This window comes from Crocodylus siamensis, chromosome 5 (genome assembly GCF_052110815.1).
Source record: "Crocodylus siamensis isolate JL-2025a chromosome 5, ASM5211081v1, whole genome shotgun sequence".
NCBI lineage: Eukaryota > Metazoa > Chordata > Crocodylia > Crocodylidae > Crocodylus > Crocodylus siamensis.
The window spans coordinates 188,622,951-188,647,047 of NC_143399.1; the positions used below are offsets into that span (position 1 = coordinate 188,622,951).

General features: G+C 42.1%; 1 protein-coding gene across 7 annotated transcripts in view; it reads left to right on the forward strand.

The window, feature by feature from the left end:
- The window catches only part of DIP2C (DIP2 acetate--CoA ligase C (putative)), a 470,493-nt gene that overhangs the window by 424,348 nt on the left and 22,048 nt on the right, over positions 1 to 24,097 (forward strand). The window lies entirely within an intron of this gene.

Sequence of the window (24,097 nt, forward strand, 5' to 3'; positions counted from 1 at the left end):
TTTGTCCAAACATACTTTACATTTGATTAAGCAGTACATATAAGTATTCTACCTATCCTCCCAAAACAGGATTTTCCCAGCTTTTTCACTCCAGTCAGGCTTGGTTCATTTTACCTTGGGTCAAATCCAGCTGACTAGAGATTGATAACTAATTGGGTAGCCATTTTTTACATTCGGTCTAATGCTTTCACTCAGCTGAGTAGTATAAACTACAGGCATACCTCGGAGATATTGCGGGTTCGGTTCCAGACCACTGCAATAAAGCGAATATCGCAATAAAGCAAGTCACACAAATTTTTTGGTTTCCCAGTGCATACAAAAGTTATGTTTACACTATACTGTAGTCTATTAAGTGTGCAATGGCATTATGTTGGTGGAGCAGTCAGAACACACACAACATTTATCAATTAAGTTCGCCATTTTATATGGGCGCGGTTCGTGGCGCCCCAAAACAATTACAATAGTAACATCAAAGATCACTGATCACAGATCACCATAACAAATATAATAATAATGAAAAGTTTGAAATATTGTCAGAGTTACCAAAATGTGACATAGAGACACAAAGTGAGCAAATGCTGTTGGAAAAATGACGCCAGTAGACTTGCTCAACGCAAGGTTGCCACAAACCTTCAATTTGTAAAAAAAAAAAAAAAAATATCTGCGAAGCGCAATAAAGCGAAGCGCAATAAAACGAGGTATGCCTGTATATGTTGGAACACAGGGCTGGCAGGGAGCTCGGGAGTCATTAAACCTTGTCCCTGCCATTGTAGACAACCACAGCGTATATAATCCCATTCATACATTTATCCAGTTCTATCTTAAAACTTGTTAGGTTTTTTTCCCCTGTGAGTCCACACAAAGGATATGAATTAAATCTTTACCAGCTGGAAAATATGTTCTGTATGGGGAAGAGTTTTCAATTTAAAATGGAATTTCAATTTTTCCAATTTAAAATAAAAGTTTTGGGGGAGCGCAAGCCCTCTTTAAGAAAATTATCTGTGTAATTAAAACCAGATTTTCCAGTCAAAAGGTAAATGTGAGTATTTTTTTAACCCTTTTCACCAATTCTGCTTTTTTCTTTGAAAAAAATTATTAACAGGAACATATCCAAATAGTCTCTTCCTTTCTTTCCTAGTGGGGCAATAGTGGAGAGGTCTTTTCTCTGTCTTGTAAACAGTGTGAACTCTGGGGGTATGAACAATGCATCTCAGGCCCCTGCCATACGTTACACTTCACCCGCACTTAACCAGGAAGCTTGATTGTGTGGATCATGCATCAGATCCCATTGTGCCTTAAGCTGCACAGGTATTCTGTGCAGAGCCTTTAAAGGTTGGGTTGCCCAGTTACCCAATGACTATGCAGTAGCATGCAAACCTCGGCTGCTGGGACATGTGAGCTGGTTCTTTTGCACTGTGGGGTACTTAACTCTCCCTGAGTGCTTGTCTAATGCACTTCACCACAAATGGCAACTGTAAGGCATAACTCAATTGTTTGAGACTGCTTTATTCCTAATTCATTCATAAAGCATACAACAATCATGATCTTGCATTTTGCGTTAAGCAAAGAGATTGTGAAATTTCCATCAGTGAAAGATTTTAAGTGTAGGTTAGGCAACACTTGTCTAGGATGGTTTAGGCAGGGATGATCCTGGAGTAGGGAGTTAGACTCAGTGACCACCTTCCAGCCCTATTTTCTGTAGTCTAATCTGCCCTATATCTGTACTGAATGCCTTAATGAGAGGTTGGTATATTCTTCAGTGAGAGGCAGAGCACTGGAGCAGAGCAGACATGGCTTCAGTTCTTAAATAACCTCTTTGATCCTACTTGAGCTTTGTCTACAAAACACTTCCAGGAAGTGGAGTGAATATTCTGATGGCCAATTCAGGCTGAGCTCCATGCTATTGCTGTTGTAATATGAACTGAATTGACTAGTTTTGCTGGCCTGTGTATCTCTATACAATTCAGCGGTACATTTGAATACAGTGTAGACATATCCATGGATAGCATTGTTCAGGTGCAGGAGAGAGATTTCATTGTGTGACTGTTTTGGAGAGGTGAGTGGGAGAAGAGCTGAGTAAAAGGTGTGGAAATCAAAACTAATTCTTTCTTATTAGTGGTGGAATGGGAACAAAGTTGGATAATTGTTATTAGTTTGAAAGTGTATTGATTCTTGTTACAAGTTGCATGTACTGTAACTACACTAACAATTCACCTTTTTCAGTCTAGTAAGGAAAAGTAAATCCCATTAGAAAGAGCAGGGTGTGCATTGTATTAATCGATTTTCGGTATCTGATTATGTAGAACATGAAGAGAGATCAGCAGAGTTGGCTTCCTAGATTTCGATAATGTAATTCTTAATGTGATGGATTAAAGTCTTGGCTCATTTACCTAATACTACTGATTTTGAAATTAGATGCATGGGTCATAAAGTGGAGGAGAAAATAACTTATTTGACAATATCCTTTCATATTTGCTGCTTGTAACTAGTTTAGTGGAACTGAATGTCACTGTTATTTATGTGTACCCCAAATTAAAAGATTGATGTGCATAGCACAGCATAGCAGCAGCCTGAGCCCACCTTTGAATTCTTTTTTTACTTCATCTGATCCCAGAAGAAGTGGAAGAACACTGCACTCTGAATTGGGCATTTGTGCTGCTTTTATGTTACCTAAAGTAACTTTTCCTGGATCTGCCATTTAGAATAAAGATGTTATTTAAAATGCTTTTAATGCTTCTCATGCCTATTTTATGATTGCTAAACAGTTACGGAGTTACAGATTTAGTAAGCAGTCAGTGAAGTAATTAAGATGACTTGAAAAGTATCTTGGGATCACTGTTTTGGGGGATTAGGGGGCTATCTTTAACGTTGTCAGAACCTGACTCCACAAGTTATATATACCCTTGTTTCTCATTGTTTGCCAGTACTTTCTAAAGCCACAATCCATTGTTTTAGGTTTGATACCCTATTTGCCTTGGCATTGCATCTACTTGTAAGTTGTTCTTGTTGCTTTTGTTTTTGACCTAATGACTAATAGATACTGCCTTAAACTATTTATGTTTTTTAAAACCAAAGCAATTATTCGTTTTCCACAAATAAAGAAAATAGCAGATTTTGTCTTACACATGTGCTGGAAGATTAAGTGAGACTTGTCTGCCTTCTTCAATAGTAATGAGGCAAAAAGTATAACCCTTTGCTTATAGTTGCTGTCTTGACACAACATAACTCGATTTCCCATTTTTGGATCTCTCCATTAAACTTCAGCTCTGTGTGAAAGAAATACAGATTTGGGGTATGTATAATCATTCAGCCTAGTTACAGTATCTCCAAAAGATTACCTGTTTTCAGTAGACTTAGGAGTGGCTTATCTCCCTGTTCCCTGCAAAAATTGCACAAAAACATGTTTCTATAGATCACCATTTTCAATACAATGGGATCCCCTTAAAACTCATCGTAGCACTGAGGCCATTCACACAAAGAAAAGCGGTAGTAGTTGAATTCTGCTCTCAGGGCTTCTGCCAAAAGCCAAACAGTCTGATCACAACATTACCCCTTCAGGTTCCAAATGCACATTGATTGTGGCGTGGTATATGTGACTTGAGAGGAACCAAAGAACTTGACTTCATCCAAACAGCAGGAGTCTGCCATCTAGCCACAGTGAATCTGTATCTTATTGGCACAGGGGTACCATGTTTAGGAATCTTCTTGGGAGACAGATTCCACCGAGGAAGCTTAAAAAAACATCATATTTGAACCATGAAACTATTCAGTACAGGCATCATTCATAAACCCAGTATTGAGAGCAGTACTACAGGTCCTGAGCCTGACAGCATGACAATACTTTGTTATTCCAACACCACCCAACTGCTTCTCTGCACTTTAAAGAGATCAGCATAGATATGAGCATCTCTGTCTTTCATGCTCCCTTTCCTTTCCCTAAAAAAGTTGATGGCTGAAGAAAGTTAGCACCTATGTATTCACTTTTATATTTTTTTAACTGGCAACAAAAGTAGGGGCCTTCCAGTTCAAAAATAAACTCTAGCATTCATATATGTTAATATAATGCAGTGCTTCTTAACCTTGTTAGACTCAAGGCACCCTTTATTAGAATCAAAACACCCTTTGGAAAAATACCAGCTCTTAGTTTTTTCACTACAGAAAAATTAATGGAGCAATTCTTCTGTTGCAAAGTACTTAGAAAGACTACAACAGATCAGAATATGTTTAACACTATGGATTCCTTGCCGACGGTGTGAAATTTCTGGGATTACTTTGTGCATTTTGTTCAAACACCTAACAGTGCTAATGTTTGGAATCCCATGGCACTGTTGAAAGGTTCTTGCAGCACCCAGGGAGCTGCAGCACCCTACACTGATCTAATGAAACAAGACAGATGTAGCATACCACTGTAGGCAGATAGAACCATGTGTTCTTTTTGTAGCATACAGTGCAGCATTCACTCATGGCAGAGATGAATAGGAGATGGATAGAAGCATTGCATATAATGTAACATAAAGGAGGTCGATCCATTTGACTTGACCATCAGTGATGGAAACCAACCTCCTTTCAATCACATAGTTTCAGGGACATCTATTCACAACAGCCAAAAATAAAGATTCAGATGTCTTCAGTTCAGGATGGGTACAATGACCCTGTAGAGATGGATATTCTGTCTTCATGGTTGACTGATTTTCAGACATTGAACTTCTAAACCTAGACTTCTAGGAAAACAACACTGACGTACACTGGTATAAACAGTCCTTTGGAAGCATGGCATAAAAATGAGAATAGCAAATATAGCCTGTTACATCTTCCATAAGAACTTTTTACTGCAGATTTCCTACTGTTTCCAATTAGCCACATAGCTGGTTTAGAAATAGCTTTCTAATTCCAGAAAAAAGCCTTTCATATTTCAAAAATTGTTCCTCCAATGTGATAATGAAAATTTAAAATGTTCAGAAGTCTTCTGTAACAGATGATCTCATTTTCAGAGGTCTTCCATAACAGGCATGCTTTGTATTAGCCTTTTAATCTAATTGTATTCAATCTTTAAATACAATTTTATATTTTATATTAATATTTTAATAAAATATACAATTTTATGAACTTCTGAAAAAGTCTCAGAAACTTTGAAACCTTTTCCCCATTTTCTTTCAGCCAAATTCATTCAAGCAGTTTTTGGTTGTAGCTGTATTGGCTTATGGAGTAGGCAGGCAAGATTCTTTGGGGTAGATATGATCTCTTTTATCAGCTGGTCTAATAAAAGATATTACATGTATCCAAAGAACCTTGCCTGACAAATTAATTGAAATGTTCTTTTTCTAAAAATGTTTTCATTTCCTACAAAAAGGTATCACTGGAAAGTTCTCGACTAGTTCCAGTTATGAGGCATAAATATCTGTAGACCTGTTGAATTTTTAGCAGCTTTTACCATCAATGAACTGTCACGCATATCCTAGAAAGATAATATGCCCCAATATTTTCATCTACATAAGATTCTGTCCATGGCCAAAAGGCAATATGGAAGAAGCTCCAATGCAGCCTTGATCTAAGCTTCCTCCTCTTTTTTCTTTGGGAGGGTGGGGAGGGGTTGTTTTTTCAAATGGATTAAAGATTCATGAAAATAATTGAGGTGCTTGAGTTCGTTCTATCTAAAATATGCATATACTTCAAAAGAACATCAAAATTATTCTGTATCTAGATAGGTCATTTGGTTAACTTCTGTGGCTAATTTTGGGTGCTTATGGAATATAACATAAGACCTTGTTACGCTGTAATTTTGGGTGGCCCCTGGAGCTCTTAACCCCTGTATTGTCTGCACTTTAACACCTGAAACTAGTTTTAAACACATTACACAGGTCAAAGCTATGCCACTCCAAGGCAGGATTATCTCTGATCTGTGTTACCCAGCATGTGTTACACTAAGGTGTGACCACTCTAAGCTAAGCCCCAGTGGCCCAGCTCGAGCTCACTGCCCCCCTTCCCTCCCAGCTTACTTGTTTGTGGTTGCCTGTGCCATCCTGTCCCAGGGGAGCAGGGAAAGGTTAACCTCAGCTGCCACTGACCCTGGATGAGGGGGCAGGAGGCAAGTCCAGAATGGTGGGGGGGAGATATGCTTATCTTTCAGTTCTCTTGAACAAGTGACAACTCCAAACCTGAGCTAGCACAAATACTGATCAACATTTGTGCGGCTTACAGTGTAAAGTGTAACATTACAGAGGCAGGCAATTATTTCAGGTGGAGGGCTGCTTACTGAGTTTTGGCAAGCCATTGAGGGCCGTGTGACAGGCAGCCAAGGGCAGATAAATATTCATTTTCTTAACTTTTTAAGGGTCCCACGGGGCGGATAGAATGGCCTGGTGGGCCACACCCGGCCCGCAGGCCACATTTTGCTCACCCCTGTGTAACAAGGTCCATAGACTGCAGATAGTCTCAGTGTCACAAATAACATGTAAACTTGTTTGTACATGTAGGAATTTATTCATTTTTGTTTCCTTTTTTTTTTTTTTGCATAGATTAAAAAAAGGAAAATACCATGTTCTTAGAGGATTATAATCTTGGCTATGCTAAGCTTTTGTAAAATTTGTAGTAAACTATTTGCTGTAATCATTCCTCCCACCTATTCTGATTATACCTAGAACCTGGCCAAGAAGCAGTCCTTAAATGGTTCATTGAACTGACCATACCTGTTCATCTGGTATTTATTAAGTACAAAATTCTACAAGAATACAGGTTCCCAACCAATATAAATAAAGCTCTCCTCATTTTCCTTCAATTAAAGGATAACTTTGCTGGATAGAAGGCAGGCTTCCTTACCTCTCTGTTCCCTACTTCTCCCCCCAGTTTTAATTTTGAATCCCAGATTCCCTTCTTCCCACTGCAAATTCTCATATGAAAAAACCCTGTTGTTGTGTCTTTGTTTAGCTAAATGTGGAATAGAATAAATTCTCACATCAGCCTGTCAATAATCATAGCTGCTCACACTTTCATGGTGATAAAATGTATTAGTGTGCTTCTGGCTTCATACTGTATGTGTTCAGAGTAGGACCCCTGAATAAATACAGAAATAAAATAAGGGACCACCTTGACCAGCCAGGAGTTTGGTAGATTGCTCCTTTGAATTTGATGCTAAACTTGTGTCTTGTTTTGGAGGCCTGCAGCATCCAAATAATTTTGAATTTCAGAAGATTTAAGGAAGACATTGTCTCCTTGACAAAGAAAATTTATAATTATGAAAATTCTAAATCTTACATTGAGCAATAAGCAAAGTATGAAACTGCAGTGTTTTGAAGAGACTCGGAAATTGTTACTTTTTATAGATCTGTTACAAACATACCCTAACATTTGCAAAATGTAAAATTCAAGCTCTATCAAAAATAATTGGCCAAACCTTTAGATTTATTAAAACATTCAAGTATCTCAGCCTTCACTCAGAAAAATATAGCTTTCTATCCTTGCTATCAAATCTTTAGATTGCTCCTCCAAGTTATAGTTAATTTTTCAGTATATACAGTTAGTTTACAGTAAACATAAAATCTATAGGAAGTTTCTTGCCAGTTCTAGAACACTTTGAAACTATCCGCCCAGAAAACTAAAACGACATTAGTCTTATAGATTCATAGATTGTAAGACTGGAAGGTACCTCGGAAGATCATCAGGTTCAGCCCCCTGCACCAAGTGGGAAGGATAATGGGGGGTCAGGTGACCCCAGCAAGGAGACTGTCCAGTCTCCTCTTGAATTTCCAGGGTAGGTGATTGCACCACCTCTAAAGGGAGCTTATTCCAGTCTGGATACCCTGACTGTGAAGAATCTTTTCCTAATGTTGAGCCTAAATCTGTCTTCCAGGAGTTTGTGGCCATTACTCCTGGTTTTCCCCTTGGGTGCCCTGCTGAACAGTTGCTCACTGAGCCCTTGATGTACCCCCCTAGTGTAGCAGTAAGCTGCTATCAGGTCCCCTCTCAGCCTTCTTTTCCTCCAGCTGAAGAGTCCCAGGTCCCTCAGCCTTTCCTTGTATGGCTTGCCATGTAAGACTGATCATACGGATGACTCTTCTTTGGACTCTCTCAAGCTTGTCCGCTTCCTTGTTAAAGTGTGGTGTCCAGAACTGGATGCAGTACTCCAGCTGCAGTCTGTTGTCCAATACCACCAGAAGAAGACGAAGTATTAGATTTGTAGGACTAGATGTGTTGTCATTCTGAATCCACTTATTTGAAAGTGTGGTTTTGTGTAAAAGTTGAAAAATTTCTCTTCTGTTCATAAAAATAATTGTCTCAAGTCTTTCATATTAGAGTTTATTAATCTTTTCTTTGTTTCCTTTTCATTCATTTTCAATTTTACCCCATACAGAGATTAGAAAATAATAAGGCAGGTTGACAGGTTTTTTGAAGCTGATTTCTCTGCTCTTTTCAAGATCAAGCCTTCCATTTCTAGCAACTGTACTCACATCTCGGACATTATCCAGTGAACTGTAGGAGCACCCTAAGAATGAGGAAACAAAAGGACAAAATCTATTGTAAACCATACACTTAGAGGCTCCATTTTGTATGGAAACTTTGTTTTCCTCATGTTAAGAACGTACTGAAGTAATACCAGAAAAGGAGCCTCTTAGGGAAAGAAAAAAACAAGAAACATTTGTGTAAACCAGTCAACACAGAGCATGTTTGTTTTTCCAGCCTTTTGACAGGGTTACAGGACAGTTTAATCTCTAATCTAAAGAAAAACACCTGTTTTTCAGGACTAAAAGCAAAATTATTTAAAGAATAGTTTTATGGTTCTCTAGTTTAAAATTTGGTCCAAGTTTCAGTTTTTTTCTACAGAGTTAGTCATAGATTAAGATAAAATACCAACTGGAGGTCCTGGTATGTCTAATACAGTATACTACATTTGTCTTCATTGTGATTACTTTTACTTTCCACCCGTTTTTTATTTCTCCTTTTCCATAAGATAGCGTGCCCTCACTGCAGAATCACAACAGCCATTCACCCCAAGTTTCCAGTTCTTTTCCATGAATAATTTAGCAATGGGTGTTATGCTAGTGGTTTCCCCTGAGGCAATGCAGTGCAACGTATTCAGGCTGCTCCAGCCTCCATTTACTGACAGTGTTGCTAGTTTTTGGTATGTGGCAGGATTTGCGTGGGAGGGAGAATTCTAAGCAACTATAAAAGATTCCTACATTTCTTTTCAAACACTCACCGTTTTAAGAATATTACAGATACCCCAATTTCTTAAATAGCAATTCAATTCATGATAAAAAACAACAACTGTAGTTATAGATCCCAGAAGCACCCAAAAATGGCTGTCCTAGTCCTCTCAGACAATAGCTCATTGTAATGGAAACTCTCTGGAAGACTAGGCTAATCTCTTCCAAAAAGTTTCTTACAAAGACCGTGTACTCTGTACAGTGCCCGATATGGAATGTGGGGGTCCCTGCATTGCTATGGTTTTCTTCAGAAATTTAGCTTTCATTAACTTACAATAAACTCTGCATTTTAGATGAACATGCACAGTGTCTTGATCTGCACATTTGATCTATTTGCAGTTTCTGAAAGTTGTGGTAAGATGGTGAAGAAAAGTGACAGTGACTTCACAAATCAGACTTTAAGGAAGGTCTTAATGTATTAATGTTCTACTGGGAAAGTATTGTCAAAGTGCCTTGGTTTTTATTAAAGGCAAATCAAGCACGTTCCAATATATGCGAAGCTACCAAAAACACCAGTATTTGTTTTTTATGACAGTCATCTATATTTTGAACGTTGTTTTTCTTAGCCATACCCTTGAAGGTTAAAGATTAATAAACACTGATATACCACACGTTTAAAAAAACAACACACTGAAACAAAACAACACCCACTGTATTTGTATTACAGTGTTACTTAAAAACCACAACCAATTTCAGGGGTGGCCACCCTATAGCACATGTGCCACAAGCGGCATGGGCAGATCAGAGAGAGAACAGGCAGCACAAAGCGGGTCAGGAGCCAGAAAGCGGAGCAGTAGATGAGGCAGGGTACATGAGGAAAACAGTGGAAAGCAGAACAGGAAATTGGGCAGGGAGCACAGAGTACTGTGCAAAAAGCAGAGCAGCAAATCAGGGGGATTGGAGTGCCTCTCAGGGGCAGTGCAAAGCTTATTTGTGGCATGCCTGCCAAAAAAGTTGGCCCCCCACTGACCAAGACCATGATAGGTACTGTAAAAGCAAACTGCCGTAAAAAGTTTATATTCTAAATAGAAAAGCTGGAGATTAGGAGACAGGAGAATTAACCCTGCTCTGCAAAAAGGAATTTGAGGAGCCAAGAAAAGAAATGGCGTACCTGAGTCCACACAGCAGTGCTGCAGCAGAGCCAGGAAAAGGACCAAAATCTTCTCCACTTCAGTTTCAGCGACAACGGTTTGTGTATTATGGCATCTGGATGATGTGGGCTTGCAAATGATGAAAAGTAATGTTGCTTCAGTCTTCATTTTAAGGCTGAAATGTGCAGATAAAACACACACTATTTGATATATTTTGTAGGTATGTTGGGTAAAATTGCTTTATACTTCTTTATTATTATTCCTGAATTTTCTGTGCCTCTTATTTCCGGTATTTCCTGTGCTTCTTTATCTTCTTGTAGTCTCTGAAAACCTGTTTAACTTTTCCAGTTTCACTGTAATCAGTAATGATCCAGATCTGAGTCTTTGATAGAACTTCTCGTGAGTTTGTGAAATTTCTTCTAGAAATATTCCCCTGGTAGTTTTATGTTTTATGTCGTATGGATAGGGACCTACCCATTTTGTGGATTTTATGACATCTGGCATTGCCTGCACAATCCAGGCAATGCCTGTGAAATCCACAGAATCTGCAAAATCGGCGGGGTGGGATGACACAAAAATGACCAAGCACTGCAGCAGCTCATCGGGGTGGGGAAGAGGGGGAGGAGGGAGCTTCCCATTTAATGGGCTGCCAGCAGGATGGCTGCCCCCCCTGCCTCTTGCCACAGATTGGTTGCAATGGCCACTTGTTATGTGGCCCTGCCCCTCTGCCAATCAGCAGCAAGAGGCAGTGCTGCATGATGGACAGCCCTCATAGCCAATCAGCAGTGAGGGAACAGACCACATGACAGGCAGGCCCTGAAGCCAATCAGCAGCAATGAGAGGGGGCCACTGGGCCCCCTCAATCGTAGGCGTGGGGGGCCTGCTGTGCTCCATCTGTGAAATGGCTGCCCAAACCCATGTTCTGCTTGTGAAATCAGGACAGCAGGCCTAATTAGAATTAGGTAGGTCCCTACATATTGAGGTTTCAAGAGCTGCTCATATTTGCTGGCTCATGTTGCTGATAATTCCTCAGTCACTTATTCCTCATTTCCCCTTCCAGTCTTGTTTCTCTGTACCCATTATCTGAACTATTCCTGCAGTGCAGGGTTGCAGGTGACCAAACGTGATCTGGGGAAAGTCTTCCTTCCACTCTGGAAATTCCCACTTCTCTAAATTTTTCAAACTATTTCTTAGCAGTTGTTATTGACCTTTCACTGTGGAAGGAAAAGCATCTTTCACTTTTTCCTTCTTAGGTAGCCTTGGGTTAATGGATTTGTATGGTATCAAAACAGAAATAGAGAGATTTAAACACCTTGATATTTAAGGAATGTTGTTTGGATTATCAGTCCATGAAAGTATCAGTATTACAATGGTTAGTTTCAATTTGGCGTAAGAGAAATTGTCAAGCCTGTAATTCTCACGGTTGGAGGGAGGAGGCAGTTCTTTCATTGTAGCTACAGCTGGATGGAGTAAGGCAAACAACATACACATGCTGGGGAATATAAAGGAAGAGAATGAAACAAATACATTGTCTAATATATAAACACTATATATATTTCTAAAATATCAGTTTTGTAACTGCATCATATACTGCTTAGCTTCCTGTAAGCTTTGTTGCAGAAAGATTTTTGCACATATCCTCTTCAGTTAATGAGGATATACCATACATAAGTGATTATATTCAAGAAATCACAAACGTTAGGAGGAACAAAGCACGTGGGACCACTGATCTGAAAGCAGTTTTAACAAATAGAAAGAACAAGAATCATTTAGGGCCTTGAAGGGTAGGCCAGGAAGTTGGAACTTAACATTATGGAAATGCAGTGCCTCAAAACACAAGCCCTATCAGTATTATAGGAACGTAGAACTGGAAGGGACGTCACAAGGTCATCTAGTCCAGCCCTCTGCTCAAGGCAGGATCAACCCTGACTAAACCATCCTAGCCAAGTGACTGTCTAACCTGTGCTTGAAAACTTCCAAGGATGGAGATTCCACAGCTTCTCTAGGTTGCCTTTTCTGATGTCTGGCCATTTTAGTTAGAAAGTTCCTTTTTATCTTCAACCTAAATTTTCCCTGCTGCAGCTTGAAGCCATTGCTCTTAATCCTGTCCCTACAACCACAGAGAAGAGCCCACCTCCATCCTCTCTATAATCACCCTTCAGGTATCTGAAGACTCTTATAACATCTCCCCCTCACTCTTCTCTCTTCCAGACTAAATAACCCTTGTTCTTTCAGACTTTCCTTGCAAGTCACAGTCAAGGACTGAGTAAATTTAGGCCTTTTATCTGAGCTGTTTTTGAATGAGGGGAAGCACAAACAATGAAGAGCAACTCTTTAATGTTGTATACCAGGGATGGGCAACATCTGGCCCATGGGTTGGATCGGGCCCACTGTGGACTCCATTTCCCAGCAGCCCCTGCCCACGTCTCTGTGGCTGGTTTCCATGGAGACCCCAGGGGTGGCAGGGCCATGACAGCACGGGGGCCAAGGTTTCCATGGAGCCTGGCCCCAGCAGCACTGGCTAGGTGTGCAGCTGGGTAGGGCCTGGGATCTTGTGGTGGTGACACCATGGTCTAGAGCCAGGGCAAAGCTGTGATCCAGAGCTGGGCAGGGGCATGCAGGCAGTAGATTGCGGCTCTGCCCTGGGTCTGGACCACACTGTCACCTCTGCAAGATCCCAGCCCTAGCCCTGGAGCAGCTCCGTACCCAGCCCCATACCTTGCCAGTGCTGTTGGGGCTGGTCTTCATGGAAACCCTGGCCCCAGGCTGCCACAGTGCTGCTGCTCCTGAGTTCTCTGCAGAAACAGAGTACAGTGGCTTGGGCAAGGGCTGCTGGCAAATGAAGTCTGGCCACCAGCCAGATCCGCCATTTTGCCCACCCCTGTTGTATACAGAGGTGCAACGAGGCATAATAAGCTAGAAGGCAGAAAAAAAGGAATATTATTTTATGCCAAATATCATACGTAAAACTTTCTGAGAATTAAATATATTAGACTAAGGAACAGTCTTTAAGTGAAGTGGAAGAAGCCCAGTCATTGCAGACATTTTAAACAAGATTAGACAAAGCATAAGAAATTTACTTCATAGAATACTTTTTCTTTGATTGGGAGATAGGGGGAAAAAGACTATAGGGCTAACTAAGTCTTTTTCAGAATAATATTATCTAAAGGCTGTCTCCATGTAATTACAGAGTAGTGTAGGAATGCTTTTCCCACTAGCGGTAGAGCATCAGTGATTAGTAGTAACTACACCAAGCACCCAAGACCTTTAGTTTAGTTCAGCACAATACTTAACAGCTTCTCTGACAAATTCTCTGCGTCTGTGATTGAAATTGGTGGGGATACTAGCAAGCTACAAAATACATCTTGGTAGATTTTTCATCACTGACACCATGGGCAAATCTAGGATTTTGAAAAGTGAGGTGCACATAGTAAAGTGCATCATAACATATAACACAAAACATTTTTCTCCAGGTAAAAAGAAATTAGAAGCTTTACTAATATGCTTGGGGCCTAGATTTAAATTTTTCAGTTTAAGTTTGATGCAGAAACAAGTGTCATTCCATCCTGCGGGCCATGAGATACGAGCTACATTACCGGGAGCAGCTAACATTCAGCAGAATTGCAGGATAAAGCTTGATTAGTAGACCATCAAGACCACTGAACAGAAGAGAGGGTCAGTAACACATGTGGAATGAAGAGTTTAGAACGGGGAAGGCAATCCGCAGCATGGGTGCCAGAGCATGGCACATGAAGGCATTTTGGTTGGCACATGGGCCTTGAGGCAGGACAACAGGGAAGGGTCTGGGGCTGCACTGCTATAACAAGGATTGAGCCCCTTGTGCCGCACCCCCCCCCGCCTCTGCTGTCTGCTCCTGGCATGCCAGTGTCTTACAAGCTCTGGTTGTGTGTATTTTTGGCACTCTTCCCTTTGGCACTTTTTGGCATTGCCCACCCCTGGTTTAGAAAGAATTATGTATATTTTAATGAGCCATGAAGTTAATTAACTCCCTCACTGCTGCCTGAATAAAAATGGTGCTTCCACTTCCAGGCAATTGTCTTTAAATTTGGGGTGAAGCAGAAATCAAAGTGGGGTGTGACTGCACCAGTGCAGTCCCCTTGGATCCAGCCCTGGCTGAGAGACCTGTAGGGGAAAAGGAGACTAGAAATGAGGATGGGAAGGGAGGGAAGGAAGAAGTTATATAATGGTAACTACTTTCCTGTTTCACGGTCGAAAAGCAGGGCTATAATGTCATGCTTGCTCATTTCATTCTCCAAATTGATCTTCCTACTGTGTGATTACAAGTGTAAGTGAGAAAAAAAAATCTGTATTTTAAAATGTATCCATACTACAGCCCCCTTTCAAGATCTTTTATTTTAACTTGGAATATATAGGCAGCTCCCTGAATTTGAACTAGAAATTCAAACCCATCAAGAGCTTTAGATTTGTTCTTTAATAGGTTAATTATAAAGACCAAGTCTGTTTCTTTGACAGTACCTGCCAGTAGAAATTAAGTTTTAAAGAAATGACACTATTTCCAGATAGAATCACTGTGAGGCCTAATTACTTGTGGCTGTGCTGCCACATTAACCTTTCCTGCTACTTCATAAATATTATGAATATTTATGATATTTCATAAATATCTTGGGAGTATAAATATTTGGAGAGAGAACTACCCTGGTTATTATAAACTGAAAAGAGATGAGTTCATCTGCTCATATAGTAACTGATTCTTCCATTGATGAGCTGTTGCAGAAACATTAGTTTGAGAAGTGTAACCCAGACTGTGCTGTACAAGGGCTGCTCATGTTACTAAACCTATTTGCCATGCTGTGATAATAATGATAGTGCCTGAAGAAAGAGAGAGTAAACAACTTTTTAGATGCTTCTGTGCCATGTGTTGTAGTGGAATAATTGAACTCTCTTATCCTTTTTAAATCATGGTGTTAATTTGGAGTGAGGAAGAACTAACATGAACCTGTGGCTATTGTAACTTAAAATATATAACAAAATAATTTGTAAATGCTGAGCACTTCATTTTGGGGGGGCTTTCTGTTTGGTTGATTGTTTTTTAATGCCACTAATAGTGAGGTCTCTTCCTTGAATTTTATACTTTTACCATAGGTGAAAAAAAAATATGGAAAATCGGGGCCCCGATACTGTAAACATTTGAGAACAGATGCTTGACTTCATGCAACTGAATTTTCATGTGAAGTAAATAGGACTACTTGTGCCCTTAAAATGATGCATGTGCCTGAGAACTTGCTACATCAGAAGCTAAAGAATCAAAACTGTTTCAGTATTAGCATCAAAAAGATTGTTTTAGACTTTAAACACTTAGTCAATAATTATAGTGTACTTCCACAGATCAACATTCATAAAAATACTGACCTAAAATTGTCTTTAGCAGTTTATAGCTATAAAATTGGAAGAAAGTAAACTGGCAACATTAAATAAAAGGTTTTAATTAATCTAAGTTTGAAATTGAGAAAGAAAAAAACCATCCAGCAGGATTTTAACAGAATCAGAAACTGAAAAAACTTTCAGGATTCTGATATGCTCAGTAAACTCAGATGTGAGGGCAAGAAATTAAAAAAAAAAAAGTTGAATTAAAAGAATCAGATAGCAAGAATAGGAACAAAATGGAAGACAAGAATTATTAAAGTAAAGAAGTAAGAGGGGCAGCCATAGGAAGGCTTTACAAAAATCATAGAATCATAGAAAATGAGGGCTGGAAGGGACCTCGGGAGGTCATCTAGTCCAACCCCCTGCTCAACGCAGGACCATCCCTGACTAGATCACCCCAGCCAAGCCTTTTTCTAGCCAAGTTTTGAAAACCTTCAAGGACAGAGCTTCCACCACCTCTCTGGGTAACCAGTTCCAGTGTTTTACTACCCTCCTGGGGAGAAAATTCTTCCCAATATCTAACCTAGACTTCCCTTGCTGCAGCTTGAGACCGTTGCTCCTTGTTCTCTCATCTGCCACCACTGCGAACGGTCCAGCTCCATCTTCTTTCAAACCTCCTTTCAGGTAGTTGAAGGCTGCTATTAAGTCCTCTCTGTTTCCTCTTCTCTAGACTAAATAAGCCAAGTTCCCTCAGTCTTTCCTCAGAAATCATATCCCCAAGCCCCCTCACTGCACTGTCACCCTCCACTGCACTCTCTGCAATTTGTCCAAATCCTTTCTGTAGTGGGGGCCCAAAACTGAATACAGTACTCTAGATGTGGCCTCACCAGTGCTGAATAAAGGGGAGTAATTGCTTCAAGTGATCTACTGGCAACATACCTACCAATGCAGGTAAGTATGCCATTAGCCTTCTTGGCAACAAGGGCACACTGCTGGCCCATATGCAGCTTATTGTCTACTGTACCCCCCTAGGTCCTTTTCTGCAGAGCTGCTGCCCAGCCAGTCAGCCCCCAGCCTGTACTGGTGCATGGGATTGTTCTTTCCCAAGTGCAGGACTTTGTGCTTGTCCTTATTGAACCTCATGAGATTTCTTTTGGCCCAGTCCTCCAATTTGTTTAGGTCACTCTGAATCCTAGCCCTACCTCCAGCATATCTACTACCCTGCCTCAGCTTGGTGTCATCTGCAAACTTGCTGAGGGTGCACTCTATGCTGGCTTTCAGGTTATTGATCGAGACATTGAAAAAAACGGGTCCCAGGAGTGACCCCTGGGGCGCTCCACTTGATACTGGCTGCCAACTAGACATTGAGCCATTGATTAGTACTCTGAGCCCAATGCTCCAGCCAGTTTCTGTCCACTTTACAGTCCATTTATCCAACCCGTACTTCCTTAGCTTGCTTGGGAGAATGCTGTGGGAGACCGTATCATGTAAACGTTCTGGGGAAAGCAATGAGATGGAAACTTGTCATTGGTGGGTGTCTGTAGGCTCTTTGATATGATACCCTCAGGTTCCTGGCTTATGTATCTAGCTGTACTGAAGAAAATGGAGAGCTTTGTTGGGTCTGAATGAATTCAAGTTAGCATAGCTACATGAGCTTCATCCCAGGGTCCTGAAGGGACTGGCAGAGGAGATCTCAGAGCCCTCGGCCATGATCTTCATGAAGTTGTGGGAGACAGGCCAGGTACCAGAGGACTGGAAAACAGCCAACGTAGTGCCCCTCTGAAAAATCTTCATTCTAAAAAAATGCAACACAAAACTGGGGAGGATTGTGAACACATTGGAGAATTCAAGTGCAATTCAGAAGGATCTTAACAGATTGGAAAGTTGGGCTAGAGCTAACAGGATGTAGTTCAATGCAGACAAATGCAAGGTGCTACACCTAAGGAGAAATATTCAAAAATACAAATACAAAATGGGGGACATCTGGCTGGATGGCAGCTCTGTGGAAAAAGACTTGGGAGTCTTGGTAGACCACAGACTTAATATGAGTCTGTAGTGTGATGCCGTTGCACAAAAGGCAAATACAGTTTTGGGCTGCATCAATAGAAGCATTAGGTGAAAGGCATGGGAGGTGATAGTGCCACTTGGCACTTGTTAGGCCTCATCTGGAGTACTGTGTGCAGTTCTGGGCTCCACATTTTAAAAGAGGATATAAAGAAGTTAGAGGGGTTCAGAGGAAGAAACAAAGATGACTAAAGGGTTGAATGGCAAGTCATGGGAATAGAGGTTGAAGAAGCCAGGCATGTTCGGCTTGCAGAAAAGGTGTTTAAGAGGGGACATGATAGCAGCCTTCAAATACTTGAAGGGCTGCCATAAAGAAGAGGGAAAGCACCTTTTCTCTCTTGCTGCAGAGGAGAGGATGTAGACCAATGGCTTGAAGTTGCAGCAGTGTAAATTTAGATTGGATCGGGGAAAACCTCTTCACTGTGAGAATAGTGAGGCAGTGGAATAGGCGGACTGGGGAAGTTGTGGACTCCCCAGCTCTGGAGGTGTTCAAGAAGAGGTTGCACGGCTGCTGGTCAGGGATGATCTAGGGGTAGCAATGCTTATTTTTTACCATGGATATTTCCCATGCTTTTAGGCTTTGTTGGTTGCTCGTGCTCCTCTCCCTTTTTTCTGCTATAAGTGTCAGGGTGTTTTTAAACCTCTCCAGAGGCATTGGGTGCTGGCTACAGCTAAGGCAGGGGACTTGAAATGGGGTGTGCTTATTCTCCTGCTAGGAGCAAAGCTGGAGGTTCCTGGCTAGAGGGTCTTGCCCCTCCACTCAAGGTCAGACTGATTGCTGTATTTGGAATCAAGAAGGAATTGTACCCCATGGTGACATTGGTGTGGACTGCGGGGGGGGGGGTTGCCTTCCACTGTAGTGGGGGTGTCTGGCCTTCTACCTGGGACCTCTTGAGTGTATATTGACGACATTTTATAAAAACAAGATATTGGCTGCTGTGGATCCCCTATTTTACCCTATTTTAGTGTGGGTGCACTAGAAGGGTGCAATAGGCTACAAGCTGACCTTGACAGGTTGCAACGGTGGGCGGATGAGAATAGGATGGGGTTTAACACTGATAAGTGCAAGGTGTTGCACATGGGGAGGAAGAACCGGCACCACACTTACAGGTTGGGGAACTCCCCTCTTGCCAGCACGGAGACGGAAAAGGATCTTGGAGTCGTCATTGACTCCACGATGAACATGGGCCGGCAGTGTGGGGAGGCAGTCAAGAAGGCCAACCGTACCCTGTCATGCATCCACAGATGCATCTCGAGCAGGTCCAGGGAGGTGATCCTCCCCCTCTATGCGGCACTGGTCAGGCCGCAGCTGGAGTACTGCGTCCAGTTCTGGGCGCCACACTTCAAGAGGGACGTGGACAATATGGAAAGAGTTCAGAGGAGGGCCACTCGTATGATCAGGGGTCAGCAGGGCAGGCCTTATGAGGAGAGGCTACGGGACCTGAACCTGTTTAGCCTCCACAAGAGAAGGTTAAGGGGGGACCTTGTGGCCTGCTACAAACTGGTCAGGGGGGATCAGCAGGTATTGGGGGAGTCCCTGTTCCCCCGTGCGCTGCCAGGAGTGACCAGGAATAACGGTCACAAGCTGGCGGAGGGTAAGTTTAGATTAGATATTAGGAGGCGCTACTTCACAGTCAGGGTGGCTAGGGCCTGGAACCGGCTTCCAGGGGAAGTGGTGCAGGCTCCTAGCCTGGGGATTTTTAAAAGGAAGTTAGATGAGCACCTTGCCGGGGTCATCTGACCCCGGTGCTCTTTCCTGCCAAGGCAGGGGGTCGGACTAGATGATCTACCTAGGTCCCTTCCGACTCTAGCTACTATGAAACTATGAAACTATGAAACCTGTGGCAGGTTAGGCTGTTAGGTCTTCATTGTCAGGGTTGAGGATGATCTTTTGCAGAGTTTAGATTATAATTGTACAGGATGGTTTTTCATAGGGGTGATCCTGCTTCAGGCTGGGGCTTGGACTAGATGACCTCTGGAGGTCCCTTCCAGCCCCACTTCTCTGGGAATCTATGACTCAGACTGCTCCAGGATCAGCATAGGAATGGAAAGCAACTATGAAGTTGATTGAATGCAGCCAATATTGAGCATGACTGTAAAATACATGGCTCCTATTGGGAAAACATGCTGATGGAAATCTATCGCATGAATAGGTTAATGCAGCCCATCTGAATATGATATAATGCCCATTGTGCTGAGTCCCCCTCAGTGCTGATTCTTTTTCAACTCTGTCTGTCAGCCTGTTGCATGTGATTATTGTGGCCCCATCTTCCATGAGGTGGAGCTGGACCAGGCAGCCCTGCACCTCATCTGCATATAAACGGTTAGATGATCCCAGGACTTGTGACAAGAGTTCCTATTGTGAGTGGGAGGCAAAATAACACATAGATCTTATGTTGGTGGGTATCTGGAGTACACACACCTACAGAGCAGTGCTGAGATGGGGGGGTCACCATGGCTTGAAATGCTGTTGACTCTTTTGGGGCCCGGTCCAGTAAATAATGAGCCTGTTGGCTTTGGACTACAATTATATATCATTTGCACTATGTATATGTAAGGTTTTTTGGCCTCTTATGGATTAAGATTGAGTATAGGGAGTATCTGAAGTCCTGGACTAAAGAGTCTGGGATGTAGGATGCCTGCCTGTAGTGTCTGGGAGCATCCAAACCTCAAGATGTCCAGGCTTGGGCTTGCACATAGAATGCCTGCCAGTGGATTTGGGAGTACCTGAAGTCCCAGGATGATAGGTCTGGGATGGAGGATGCTTGCTGATTGTAGCACCGTATGTCGTGTTTAGAACAATTGAGTTCTGCTTGTTCAATCAGTATGGTTTCTGGAACAAGTAGTTCTGCTCAGTCGATATGATTTGGCTAATTTGACCTGGAGTACAAAATATATTAAAAAAAAATGTGTAAGTAAGTACAAAAGTGCTGCTTAAAAGTGTGTTTATGAAGTATCTGTGCTAAAAATTTCAGCAGTTTCAAAAAAGGTAAAATGTATCAATTCTGGATGAACTAAGTCTATGTATAGCTGTAGGAATTTGCCTTTATGAAAATTACTACAGGCATGTTTATTTCCAAGTAATTTTCAAACTTGCCCTTCACTTCCACATGCTCAGGAAGATCAGAGTCTGACAGTAAAGGGAGGGGGAAGGGGCTGCAGGGGGAAGAAGTTGGGGGGACAAGGGTGCCACCTGACCCTCCCAGATTTATTTTCCTTGCTGTAGTAGTGGGAGGGGGAACAAATTCAAGACAAATCTGGAATAATTAGATTCTATACCTGGAAATATAATAGCAAATTTATAAATTCAAGTAAATGTAACAGTTTTAAGTGGGCTGGGAATGTAATGACATTTCACTGAGGCATATTTTAATGACATGGAGGAAATGGAGATGAGTAACATCTCTAAGTGATTAGATAAACCTGATATATACCTCTCTTGCCTGCAGAAAATATTTTTAATAGAATTACCAAAAACACTAATAGACACGGATTTTTGGGGGTTACATTTTTTTCTGTTGGATGAACTGCACAGTTACAATAGACTTAAGACCAATTTTCATATACAGCACATTCTATTTTAAGGTCTTCAGGGTTTTCTTGCCTCCCACACCATTCTTGGATCATCAGAGATACATTATCACTTCAACACTACTAAAAATGTTAAAGTCATTTATTTTTAAGAACATTTTACCTTCCTGGTCACTTTACACGATGCTCTTACAGGTATAGATTGCTGTAATTTTAAAATGACCTCTTTTATTTGGTAACTATAATGTATCCAGAGTTTGTAAACAATTATATAGGGAGGAGTTTCTGACCATTAAAAGGGCTATTGAGAATTCCAACTTTCATTTATAGTCAGCATGCTAGCCATAAAAAATGTCCATATAATGCACATGCTCTGGGGTTGTGGGGGGGTGTTTTAATTAGAGCAGCACTCGGGAGCTGCACCCCCACTGCCACTTTGAAATGCAAGGACTCTGAATACACAAGGTGCTGCAGGACACTGGATTCATCAAATCTGCTCCAACGGATTCTAATCAGAAAGTGTGTAAAAGTGCCCAATGTGTCCAAAGAAAACATTCAGTTTTAATTTAGGAAAAAAATATAATGCTGTGGCCATATCCTCATTCTTTCACCTTTTACTATAAGGTAGAAGGTAGAAGAATTCAAAGGAAATCTACATTCAGTAATAGAAGTAGTATCAAGCAGCAATTAAGGAACAATCAGAATAAGGTCTTTAACAAGGTTCACCAGGGGATGGAGACAAAAGCCCAGAGCCTGGAGACCTGGATAAAAATATAGTAAGAGAAAGCAATAATGGAAAACTTAGCAATGTTCTCAGGGACAGCATAAGGGAGACTGTTAGATACCTGAAATGTTTATACACTAATGCAAGAAGTATGGGGAACAAACAAGAGGAATTGGTGGTCCTAGTTAACCACCATTAACAAGCTAAATTAGGAATTATGATGTAATTGAGATTACAGAGATGTGGTGGGATAGTTCACAGTCATAGATGGTAATAGCTTGTTCAGGAAGGATCGGCAAGAGGAAAAAAGGAGGAAGTGTTGTCCTATATATAAAAGCAATGTACACTTGTTCAGAGATGCAGTACTAAGTGGAAGGTAGGCCTTTTGAAAGCTTCTGGGTAAGGTCAGAGAAGAGAGCAGCAGAGGAGATGTTATGGTGGGTCTTTGCTACAGGCCTCCAAATCAAGAGGAGGTGGTGGATGAGGCCTTCTTTAAGTAAGTGACATTTCCAAATCTTTGGATATGGTTCTCATGGGGGGCTTTAATTATCACGACATTTGCTGGGAGGGAAGCACAGCAGTACACAAGCAGTCTAGGAAGTTCCTGGAGTGTGCTGGGAATATTTTTTTTGACTCATAGACATTAGGGCTGGAAGGGACCTTGGAAGATCACTGAGTCCAGCCCCCCACCCGAAGTCAGCTGGGGTCATAGGATCCCAGCAAGATAAGCATCCAATTTGCTCTTGAAGGTGTTCAGTGTAGGTGCTTGAACCACCTCCGCTGGCAGACTGTTCCAGACCTTGGGGGCTCGGACAGTAAAGAAATTCTTCCTTATGTCCAGCCTGAAACGGTCTTGCAGGAGTTTATAACCGTTCAACCTCATCATCCCTTGGGGTTCTCTGGTGAACAAACGTTCCCCCAGATCCTGGTGGTCACCCCTGATAAACTTATAGGTGGCCATCAGATCACCCCTGAGCCTGTGCTTTTCCAGGCTAAAGAGCCCCATGGCTTTCAGCCTGTCGTCGTAAGGTCTGTTTTCCTGACCTCTGATCATGCGCGTGGCTCTCCTCTGGACTCTCTCAAGCTTCTCCACATCCTTTTTGAATTGCGGAGCCCAAAACTGGATGCAGTACTCTAGCTGTGACCTCACCAATGCCGAGTACAAGGGGAGAATGATGTCCTGGGATTTGCTTGAGAAGCATCTATGGATGCAAGCCAGCATTTGGTCACTTTACTAGCCACAGCATCACATTGCAGGCTCATGTTCATCTTGTGGTCAACGATGACACCCAAGTCTCTTTCCTCCGTAGCGCTAGCCAGTGTACCACTGCTGAGCGTGTAAGCATGCTGCAGGTTTTTCCTCCCAAGGTGGAGAACCTTGCATTTTTCAGTGTTAAACACCATCAGGTTCTCGTCTGCCCATTTGCTGAGCCTGTCCAGGTCAGCCTGGGTCACCCGTCTGTCTTCTGGTGTGGATGCTTTGCTCAAATGGTAGAGGGGCCAATGAAGGGGGAAAGCTCTTTTTGACATACTGCTCACACGTGGAGGAATTGGTTGAAAGTGTGAAGGTGCAAGGTAACTTTGGTCATAATAGGCACAGCTACATGAGATGCTTAACTTCTCATTAGCATAGTTTAGAGTGAAGTAAGCATGCACACATGCTTACTTTGCAGTAAGCCCCCCTAATCCCGAGTAAATTTGCTACTTGCGAATTTTCTACTTGCAAATCCTACTTGCAGATTCGCTCGGGATGCCGATTAGTATCGGCACCGTAACACTCATGTAGACGCCTGACCAGGCGCAAAAGCTGCTTCCAGTCAGCCATCCACTAGGAAGCAGGAGATAGCTCCCAGCCCCTGGGAGCTGCCTGCTGCTGGGGTGGGCTCTGCCACAGGAGCTCAGGCAGGGATTGTATCCCCCTGCCCTGGCAGCAGGGATCTCCAGGCCCTCTGCTCCCAGATTGCGATCAGGGAGCTTATCTCCCAGCCCCCGCTCTGCCATTGCGACCTGGGAGCAGGGAGCTGGGATAACAATCTCCCAGCCCGCCACCATGACTGTAGAGCTCAGGCTGGGAGAGGAGGGTCTTCCAGCAGTGGCACTGCAGTCAGGGAGCTGGCGCTGGATGCTCCATGCTAGCGGGG